Here is a 12,048-nt window from a genome sequence, read left to right on the forward strand (position 1 = left end):
TCTTGTTTATATTTAGTTATTTTAATTATTTAAATTTTTTAAATATTTATACACTAATTATTGTTACCTAAAGAAGTAAAATTGTTATATTGTTACCTAAAGTCATACGAAAATTCATAAAGAGTTTACCAATATTTGGTTTTTATTTTTATTTTTATTTCTTCATGAAGGGAATACTTTTTGATATATATATATATATATATATATATATATATATATATATATATATATATATATATACATATGTATGTACAGTATATGCATTCTTTAATATTTACTTTTTCTAATTAAACGTGGTGTTTTAACACCCCATACGAAATTGCATTAATAATTTTAAGGAGTATAAAATAAAAATCTATATTTATAGTCAGCCAACGGAAACAACATAATCTCTATTATTCTCGATATACAGATTTGTTTCTATTGTGATGTAAGATTGTTTTCAATTATTTGGTATTAAATTATTTAAGGTAAGTTTAGAATTTTTATATTATCATTTGTTATTCAAATGCTACATTCTTCTTCTTCTATAATATTAAATATTTACTTCTGTATGTTTTTGGAAATAATGCTAATTATAATTTTTTGAAAATCAAACAATCTTATTAACACATTTCTTAGATAAGCGTTTTTAGCATAACATATTACATATATTAAATAAACTAAGGTGATTTTAGTACATATAGCACCGGGATTGTTGGGATATATTTAGCAAAAAATACCCAGGATCAAAAGGTTATAAAATACTAGTTAATATTTATAGTGGTCCAACTGCAACAACCTAATTGATTCAACTGAATCCGAGACCGGTGAATCCATCTTCTCTTCACCAAAAGTGTTAACCTTGTCCTCAGGTCCCTGCACAATCCGTTTCCCAAACGAAAGTTACAGTGCCTAATAAGATGACAGTTTGACGGAAGAGTTTTGGACCGAGGACATAAAATTTCAGACATCAGTAACTAAAATAAAACGCATACAGTATTTCAACAATTCAGTATTATTACATTTTTGAGTATTTTAACTAATGTCAATCAAACCGAAGCAAAATATTTTAAATTTAGTGTAGTTATGCAAATTAATGGTTTTCGATACGATTACATCAGAGTACAAACTCTCAAAACTTTGAAATTTATACAATGTTTTTATAAATAATAAAGGATTTGGATCTCTAAGACTCATAATAATGCTAAAGTGTCAGAATGTAAATGTTCAAGAAAACTTAATAAGAGTTGTTTTAAAACACTTTTGTAATAAATATAATATTCTTAAAATTTATTAATATATGTAAATGTCATTATAACAGTGATCAAGAACTTTCAATATCCATATCAGTTTGATTCAAGGATGCATTACAGGAATTGATATTGTATAGCTGCAGTTATGGAGATGTTGCAAAATCATTTATTGAATGTTTTTTGTTTTTAACAAATTATAAACTACTGTAATGATGAATAGATTAATTAGTTAATTTATTTATTTCAAGATAAATATACAAAGCATAACTTTCTTGTCCAGATGTATTTTCCGTTTGTCCGTGTTCGTACAAAACACTTATGTAATAATTTCTAAAATGTGAATACTTTTACTATTTTACATGAAAGTTAACATAAAAAAGTCTTAAATATAGTAAACTTAATGTCCAATAAATAAAGTAGAATAGTCTTCAACAATGTGGAAAATTCACATCCATTAATTAACTTCGATTTCTTCGACAATAACCACTAGGGGTCATCCTTTATCCTGAAAGACACTGATGAATGGCGATATCAAGTAAGTTCCTGTTCATGACATATTGGAGGGTTTGGATAACACATGCAGGTATTTTCAAAGGCTGCTCTGCAAAGCGTTCTCCGGAATCTGGGAATATGAGAGGTCCGTCGTCGGGTTCATAAGAGGCTGCTTGTCTGGGATATCTCCTGGAGAGCGTAGGTGAGGCACTGGAGTCCGAAAGTAACAACACCAGTAAGAAGATGGAAGGAGATGAAGAGAGGATGGCGAGATCTGAAAAGTGGTTAAAATTAACAATAGTCTTCAAGCCTTCAAATCTTTATCCAGCCTTTCAAATCTACTCCGTCTATGCTTTAATCAGTCCAACTAGTTCTTTTAATGACCTGTTTTATCCGTAGAATGTTTGAATGTTTCACTCAATGTTGTGTCGTTTTTAATGAATTCCTCGCTTTTATAAATTGCTCACATTTTAGTCGAGGTATTTGTTCAAACATAACAAACCTAAGTTCAACGTCAAAAAGCAATTTAACTATATAAATGTTTGGTAATTTATTTAATTGGCAATGATTTTTATGTACTCCTTAATGTACAAATGATCCTACTGGTGATAGATCGGATACAATTTATCAGCGTCGGACGTATCTGAAAGATACAATATATTGTACATCCTAAAAAATACGATTTACATTTAGCGGAACCCTGATGTAATCCAGGTTATAACAGCCTTAGTAGCAACAGTTTACTAATTAAGATTACTCTTATCGTGTACCTAAATGTAATAACTGTGAATTAGGCATTCGTCCATGTATTCGAGTAAAATAAAAATATGTTGTGTGTTATTGTGGATTGTGATAACCAAAATTATGGACAGTAACACAGTTTTCTGTTTAAAATTTAAGCATTCTCCAATGTAACTCATCGTTATTCCAAAAATAAATAATGATGAAATATACATTATTAATATAGAGGCAATGATAGTCAAAAATACTTATACAGCATTTGTTGTATGTATTTTTAAAAGCAACATACCAAAAATTGAGAGTTTTAAGTTTATAATTAATTAAAGGCGTGGTTAATGTTTGTGTAAACCCTTACGAAATCCATTATTAGTTATTATTTTGAGATTTTGAAAATGCTATGTGATACTGTAGGTACTGGACGTTAATGCCGATAAGGTTTCCATTTTACACCATCCCACAAATAGCACATATACCAAAATTGGTTTTGGTGATTACAAAGTGTGAGCAGAACTGTTTTGCCGGGACCTGGCGGAAGAGCTCTTTTTTAGAAAAACTAACTATAGTCAGTCCTACATAGCGTAAAGTGCGCATATTTTATATTTACATCACGACTTTAAGAGTTGGCCATAATGAAACGGTCTTGAATATTCCCTATAAGAACAATATTAATCCTCATGAAATTTTACACTATTATTTTTAACGTAGTGCTAGGCAGATGTATAACTTTAAATATATAAGCAATATGCATAGAAGTAATTTGCAATCAGCTTGTAAAGAGTACAATTATTGAAGATTTAATCAACGAAGTACAAATATTTTGGAATTTATTATTAATTCAAGTTAAAGTCATTAATTAAAAGTATCAAAAGATTTCTTAATGGCAAACCCACTAGTAATAATCTGGACTCTTGTTGTGGAATATGTTAAATCTGTAGATCTATATGTTAGGTCAAAATTTTCAGAAAATTGTAATCTATATCTATCATCTTTAATAGGTGTAAATTACTGAATACTACTAGGCTAAACTATTAATACTAATAAGTACTACATGTGATTGGAGTGTATAATACCTAAGCCTTTTAATAAAACAGTTTCTTTTATTACTGACTATTCCGTAGCATTCTCGGTCAAGTGATGTCAATTGATAAGAGCGGAATTCACATCTATAATTATTACAGATGGGACATTTATTGATATTCAGCTGCCCGAGATTAAAATAGTAAAAACGCGCGGTTGTCGGTTGTTTTTCTTCATATATATCAAACAACAGCTAATATGGTCGGTATTGATTAAGTATGAATAAAAGAAGTGATTCTATACATTACAAAATAGTTGTTTCGATTGTGCTATAGGGTATCCTGAATATTTCTGAAATCCCACTCCTAAGTACCATATTTGATCGTCTTGAGAATGAATTGAATTGACGAATTCATGAATACCGGATTTATGCCTGACTGATTACTTTTTTGTTTGTTCATATTTTATTAAGGGTCATAGTAAGTGTTTTTAGTGTTTGGCTGTCATGTTTACTGATTTTTCGCGAAAGTTAGTGTTCTGCAGAGGAGGTGCAGAAGAAGAAGGTATCCTTCTAGGAAATGTTGGGTAAATAGGAGATAGTAAAACTTCTCTGTGGACTCTTAACTACCAACCTGATATGGAAACTGCATAGCTCTGGGTATAAGATGAACCTGGCCCCAAGGTAAAATCAGAAAAATGATGTGCGTGATAAGCAGGTGGGCTTCTTGGGCAGCACAGCGTAGTTTTTAAGTTTAATTATAGTTTTTATAATGACTGAACTTTTTGATGTACGATTACAATCATCCGCACATCAGTGGGGGAATTGAAAAATATCGAAGTTAAAAGAATCTCTCCTGTTAGACGACACGTATAATGGCGAATCGTTCTCCTTAAGCTCCAGAAAAATGCTGAAATAATTTGATCTTCATTCCTAAAATGGAAAAGAAAACCCAAATTCTGATCGTTATCCTAACGAAGGAGTAGTCTTACTTGTAACTAGTAGACTTGTAGGGCAGATCATGTGCTTGTAAATTAACTAATTCTGAAGAAAAAAATTATCTTCTGTATGTACTATATCTACAAATATTAATTTTGGTTGTTTTGAAACCTTGAACTATTTCCAAGCTTTACTACATTCTACAGCAACTAAAGGAAAGAGTACTTTAATATTAAGTACGTACAGATTTACTTTATGGATCCCTCAGTCTGCATCCTACAATCCTTCGGCATTCTCCATGGACAACTCTGTAGCATTTGCGGCAACGAATCTTAGGAGCAATAAACAGGAATTTGTTTGGATCAGGAGTTGTAGACGAGGTTGGTAGGTTCTGGGAATCATCAGACCTTCCATGTTCTGTTCCGTCAGGAAAGACTTTTGAATCGTCCATATCTTGAGGTGAAGCGATGATGGCGAAGAATGGTGGCCGTTCTGTGGCTTGAATTCCACACGAAACCAGGAGTAGAGTAATTAAGACGTAGAAAAGGATGGAAGCCATAATACCAGGTGATAATTACGAGTAGTAGCGTTTTGTCTGAAACACGTATAACAAAATGTGCATTCAAATCTTCAATTAATAGTGAAAAAACTACTTTGATACATGGGTATTATATAAACTGTTCTAAACATCTTTGTTAAGGACCCTGTAGGGTTTTCTTAATACCGTGTCGTCTATCCGTCAGTGTGATAAATATTGATGGAAAGGTCCTAAAGATTTACAAATTAGTAAATAAAAAGAGCTTTATTGATTTTAGGGTAAAAAGTCAAAGTATTGTCTGTGTAACTGGGTTTGGAAAACTCAAAATATTATTTCAATCGTTGATGTTTTTACGTATTAGTATTAATTATTAATATACAAAAGTGAGTCAAAGACAGTTTCTAATTCCGTAAAATGTCATGTAATTTTAAATTGTTCAAAATAGTTATAGTTGACTCTTTCTCATAAGATTTGTAGTAATTTAAAATTCAAACATTGTGTAGGTACTTTAAAAATTTCCACTTGGATGCCAGTTGAAGATGCATATGATATTGTTTTGTAAAATAATATTTTATTTCGTGTATTAAGTTTTGACACGAATGTAGTAATTAATTATTTAATAATTTATTTTACAATTGGAAGCAATTTTAATACAGATTTATCATGACGCCTGTAGGAATTTTGATTTTTACATTAACACTATTTTTAGATCATCTGTATTTATGATTTTTTTATAGGATAAGAATATTCATTCAGAATACGTTTGAACAGAAACAAGTTTTATTGTTAGTATCATAAGTTTTAAATAGCCTACGATCGGTTGAAATACGGTTGGTTATTAAAATTATTCTATTAACCTTAACTATTTGTTTTATGTTCATTTTGAGTCTAGTGAGATCATCAGCAGATACAGAGATCATTGGTATTATCTTTTTACTATGTAAATGAACAGAATATTATTTGTTATTAAAGGTATAATGTATACATAATTATTTGTTTTAATGGACATAATGCTCCTAGCAATTGAGTGGTAAATTTGTATTAAACCCATTTTTCATTTTTATTTTATTGTGATTCTCAATTATGTAAATTAATTTTTATTTTTATCTCTTATTTTTGAACTATTATCCCTGAATTGATACTTTCCAGTTAGTTAAATCTGAATTTGATGTTGAAAAGTTATGTAATCTGTTTTTATTTGAATGCTTCAATTTACCGTAATACTATTTAGTAACTTGTTTCATGGGAATGAGATAAATAAAACTGTGTATGTTGGGTTTCTTGAAATAATATGGGTATGTTTAAATGAAAATACTTTATTCTATGAATGTTTCCAATTCATGAGTAAAACTTACCTTAAAACTAATTTAGTTTTGATAATTTTAGACCATATCTTCGTGCCTTTCAGTGTCTTAGAATAGACAATTTATTTCAAGGATCCAAAATTACAACCTTTTTTTGTTTGACTATTGCTTCAATCATTCCATATGAATTAGTCTCATTCTTTGAAACTTTAAAGTTTTTTTATTGATGAGGTTAAAAAAGATAATAGGATTTCGGACATTTGCTACCGTTAAATATATAAAGAAATGTATAACACTACGTTTCGAGATCTGCAATCTGATGTCTTTCTCAGGTGCATAACTAGCCTAACATATAATTACAATGTAGGTTAAAGTAAACACATCGTACCACATCTGGTTGGAGGTCAGTCTAGACGTTGTCACTGTACATGATGCAAGTCACGAGCACCAGTCACAAGCACGAGAAGTCAAGCACTGGAGTGAGCGCAGGTGAAAGTGACGGGTCACGGAGCTCCCACACTCATTACAGTAATTATGTCTGAGATTACGTATACGGCTGGTAATAGACATCTTGCTATTAGGGAAACAGTGTGGTCGGTAAACAAGTGTTTCTTATTCGTTTAAAATATTGTTATTGACGATGTATGGTTTTAAAGGATAAAATGAGCTTAAAAATTTGTAATTGCTACATGTCACAAAAATATATAACATGACGTTTCGTGAATTGAAATCAATCTCCTTCCTCAGGTGTTAAATGTTCTAGTCAATAAGTTTAGACGCACATAGTTGATCGGTTAAAGGAAGTAAATTTTCTGTGAATGCCCAAATGTCTACGGATTAGGATGGATTTCAATTCTCAAAATGTACCGTTAAATATTTAATAATGAAATAAAAATGGTGGCAATCGTGAATCTTTTTAAATTTGTTTGTAATACCACAATGGACTGGTAGAATACTTCTTCCTTGCCGAATAAGCTTGTTAGTGAAGCCGATGGTTATAGACTTGGTTGATAATAAATCCAATAATGTTCCTCCAATATTTTATTGAGGTTGATGAGTTAGAGTACCGAATAATCACGTATAATGTATTTATATGCCCATTAAGGGGGAAAATACTGCGGGAGAAACCAAGCGAATCAACTTGAGAACGTTTCAGCCTCCATTACAAATTGCCGCAGAAAATCTTCAGGCACCCAAGGTTTGAACCTTATTCTCATATTTGTCTTGTTTTCATCTTCGTATATTTATGTGAGAAAACTATCTCTGTCAAACTGTTTACACAAAAGTGAATACTCGAAGCAATAAAAGTATCGGAAATATAAATACACCGAAATGTAAATGACACCAGTAAAATAATCACAACTTCAGAATAAAGTTTAAATACCAAAACTGCAGCATTTACTTCTAATGAGGCAATGACAAAGTTTGAGGTTAGCGCACTGAAACTTAAATTATACCTTAGCTGATTTTTAGATCTCTGTTATAAGGTACCGTAACTAAAACTATCACTTTATGGACCAATTTGAGTATTAAAAACTGCTGTTATTTTTGCAGTGTGATAAACAAGATATTTCTCATTTTATATTTATTCTAAGAGCATTACAGTTTTAAATATATCTAAAGTTTTGATCAAAGTAATGTGAATAAAAAAAGCATTGTTAATCAGTAAACCTATGAAGAAAATTCAGTGTAATGAAGAATTTGGATTCTGTTGTGCCTAATGAGGAATTTACACCTATTTTGGCTAAATTGGTTACTATTTATTGGCTGAACATTAGCTTGACCATTTTCTGTTTTCTATGTCCACCCATACAATCATTCGTATATTAAGTAACATATAAACTGGAAATATCATTGTTCTATATGAGCAATATCAAGTTTAAAGATTGTAAATGTTTTCCAATGGCTGTTAATGAGCTAATATTGTAAAACTGTTTTTACCAGTTGTTTACCATGACTGCAAAATGTATAGTAAATAAATTTTTAAACACATTGAGTATGATCATATGACATTTTGAAGTATGGAGAGATGTATGCTAATAAATCGATAATAGCCTACAGAGCTGATAATAATACATTATTACAACACTGTTAGGTACTGACATTTTGTCTCGGTCGAATATCTCTGACTGACTTTCCGTATTTCGATAGCCTTTAGAAAAAATAGTCCTAGGCCCTGAACAACAATGGAAAGTATCCTAAAAAGGGATCCGTATAAAATACGACCCTTTAACTTGAATCTACTGCATGGAGGTGATCATGCAAGCCGGAAACCTCAAGTATTCACCGTGGAATGGTGGCTGCCACGAACGTTGACAACGTAATCTTTACCACCCCGCCAAAAATAACTCCAAATTGTTAACTTTAAGCCGACACATTAATTTATTAAATGAAAACTGCTTCTCCAAAAGATTAATCACGTGCACAACACTATTGGTTTTAATTATCATAAACAAATAGGTAAGACCTGATTTACCTTAACCATACAATATTCAATATGTTAATATCCATATTTAACAGAAGTTATCGGATTAATAACTATTTAATAGCAAAAGTAATACTTATACACACACCTCGCGAGAATTTGTTTGTAGCTGAAGCAGAACTGAATGTTTAACATCACCATACGTATGCCGGAAACGGGGTTTTAACTCAGCCGAGCAAAATAAGAAGATTTCATGAAAATATTACAATTATTACTCCTTATGTTACATATTCCTATTAAGCTCTTACAAAATGGCAGGTATCTTTGGAGACTCTAGGACGATGTGTGTTTTAAGTATTTGAAATTTCAAATTAACACCCACACACTTTATCTCTCAAACTGTTTATATTCATACAGATTTCATAATATAAGGAAACTGTGAGAACCTTCAATAACCTGAATGTTACAATTATTATTCTTTGATTTCTACAAAAATATATCAACAAGGAGTGCGTGCGCTAGGACTAAAGACACCTGAGAAACAAAATAAGAATAAAAGTCCTTTTACCTTCCCCGTGTAATCCCCAGAACCATTCGAGAGACAAATCGCTGCCATACATCTTCAAGAGTGAGTGTGTTTATATAAAGGTTAAAACATTGCAAGATACACCTGGGCTCGTCCCATCGACCTAATGTGGTACTTAATGTGCAACAGGTTTATTGCTACATCGCTACATTATGTGTGTACTCGTACCAAAGGTTTATAAAACTCTCTTAACTGTTATTACGACTAGAAGAGAGCTGTAATACAGAAATTTAGTATTTTCCATGTAATAATTAGTAATAATAATAGCATTTAACATAAATGTAGATTATTACAGTAGTTATTCCTACTCGTGTAGTTTTAGGAGAACATAGTCTAAAGCCAGTTGCAAATATGTATTTAACTTTCCAGGAATAGAACGCGTGACCTCTCGGTTAGTGCGTAGCCTTCTCCATATTCTGTGACTCGTCAGACAGCCAGTAACAAATATTTCAAGCAACAAATATTTCATAATTTTTATAACTAAGATATTATTGGATTACTTTTACTCCTAATCAGCAAAGCGTATTTTAAGATTCTGACTCAGCTGCCAGGTTTATTGCTACATCGCTACATTATGTGTGTTCTCGTACCAAAATTAAAAAAAAAAACTCTCTCAATCGTTATTGCGACTAGAAGAGGGCTGTCATACACCAATTTAGTATTTGCTATATCATAATTAAATTATTTCACGTTGTATAAATTTGGAAAATTTTACAGCATTTGAGCTAAATTCAGTTTATTAAGGTGGTTATTTCTACTCATGTGGCATTAAAATTAATTATACCAAACGTTTTAGGGGAAAACGTTCTAAAGCCAGTTAAAGATATTTATTTATCACCCTGGGAATTGAATGCATGACCTCCAGGATATAGAGGTCTTATTCATACGCTATTACAAAATATATTATTTAAATATTATTTTTGTTTTTAAAACATACCACAAGTTTAAGGACTAAAATACAAGCAATGAACTTCTTTGGTGGTGAGCACTATGCCTTACAGAAAAAACGTAAGGCAGGAAGACGTGTCACAACGCTCTGGTATGATTTGTTTATTTTAACCTAATTTTTAATTATGTGTTAGGTTAGAATTATTTACCTGAAGAAAGATCAGATTGCAGATCTCGAAACTTAGTTTGTTTTTGTATCTCTGAACGATGGAAAATGTCCGGACAATCCTGCTTCCTTCAGAATCCTTCCACTGTTAAAAACAAACTTTAATTACAAATCATGAGAAGTTTAGCCACAAGACGCATAATCGTGGTTATTCCGGATTACAATGATTTTAATTTATTAGTAAACTGTTGCTGTATTTAAAAAAATAATAACTTTTAGTATCAAAGGAAATCTCATAATATTTATACATTGTTTACACATTACTAAAATACTGTACAAATTAATGAAAGAAATTGTGACTAAATAAAAGTATATTACCCTGTTTGTATGTAAGGTTCAACTCAGTAGTCGAATTTTTGGGGAGAACGCTGAATATTTCCAGTTAAACGTTTATCTGTATGGTTTTATTTTCAACATGCAAGTTGATTTTCTATAGTAGACTTTAATGTTACCTCTATATGATATTCTTATATAACTTAATCTAAAGAAAGTATTAAATGCTTAATAAAAATTTTAAGAAGAAATTTAGTTTACGTTTGGAATAAACAAACTCTAAATAGGTTTTAGATTCTACTCAATGATACTCGAGTTAACACTACTTACTTTTGAAACTTACATAAGAAGCTTAAATGTTTCCCGAACTTGATAAGGTATTTAATTACAATCTGCGAACTTTGCGGTGATCCCGTTTAGGAAACTTTACAAATTACTCAACATCTTCCTCCTCGGAATCTATTTACCTTGAGTAAACACGATCTAACGTAGTTGTAATCGATTCTCTAGCACTAAGCAAACATGAACATGTAAACCTTAAAGATTGCTTGTATTCCATTTAACTTCATTGTTTATGATAATATTATTTATTAGTATAAGTAATAAACTAGACTCAATCACAAAGTCTAAAACGTTCTCAATAAAGCCAAAATAAATTTACTGTACGAATATAATTTTTCATTTACAAATTTATTTTAGCAATTTATAGCTTAACTGCAGGCATTCGCACGTAATCCTATTTAATTCTTAAAGTTTTTGATGTATGAACCATAGTAATAAAAGTACGCACACAACACGAATATAAATATGGATTTTACAAACCATGAATGAACCAATAAGGAAAATTTACAAAAAATAGTTGTGCAATAAGCACTTACTTGCTCACTATAGCCACGTCATCCACTGTAGCTAGTACTGCAGCTCGTGAAGGCCAGTCACAAAATACTAACACGGTAAAAGCGAAATGACGTGTTATGACGTGTCTGATTTCGTCACAAGCAGCGGCGGAAGTGGTCTCCTTGCTCACGTTACCTGGAAATGATTGGTCTATCCTCATTCCAATGGTGATTAAGAAGGACTCTTCTGTAGATGAAATCAGGCAGCATGGCCAATTATTGGGTGATTTTCCAAATAACACAATATCACCGAAAAAAATCTAAATACGTAGCTTATGAATAACTTTTAATAACCCAATCTTAGTTGTGTCAAGAACCATAGTAACACTTCTAAGACCGCAGATAAAAATGATAATTGTCTGTGAAAGAATTTCATTTTACTATTATACTAACCGCTAATGAAATAAAATATTACAAACAAAATTTTAACTGTGGGGAATAAGTTTACAGGCCAATAATCGTGGTAATATAACTATTTGCAGTATGAAGC

At 31.1% G+C, this 12,048-nt stretch overlaps 1 long non-coding RNA gene across 2 annotated transcripts; it reads right to left on the reverse strand.

Annotated features, from left to right (window-relative positions):
- Nucleotides 1–909: 909 nt before the first annotated feature.
- LOC124362081 lies at nt 910–11,678 on the reverse strand. 2 transcript variants are annotated; one of them, XR_006922429.1, is made up of 4 exons: nt 11,541–11,678; nt 10,373–10,474; nt 4,667–5,017; nt 910–2,001 (listed from the first exon to the last, which is right to left on the reverse strand). It is a non-coding gene; the product is annotated as an uncharacterized LOC124362081 (long non-coding RNA). The 2 variants fall into 2 exon arrangements; XR_006922430.1 differs by lacking the exons at nt 10,373–10,474; nt 11,541–11,678 and adding an exon at nt 6,653–6,762.
- Nucleotides 11,679–12,048: the final 370 nt, after the last annotated feature.

This window comes from Homalodisca vitripennis, chromosome 5 (assembly GCF_021130785.1).
Source record: "Homalodisca vitripennis isolate AUS2020 chromosome 5, UT_GWSS_2.1, whole genome shotgun sequence".
In the NCBI taxonomy this organism is placed as follows: Eukaryota; Metazoa; Arthropoda; class Insecta; order Hemiptera; family Cicadellidae; genus Homalodisca; species Homalodisca vitripennis.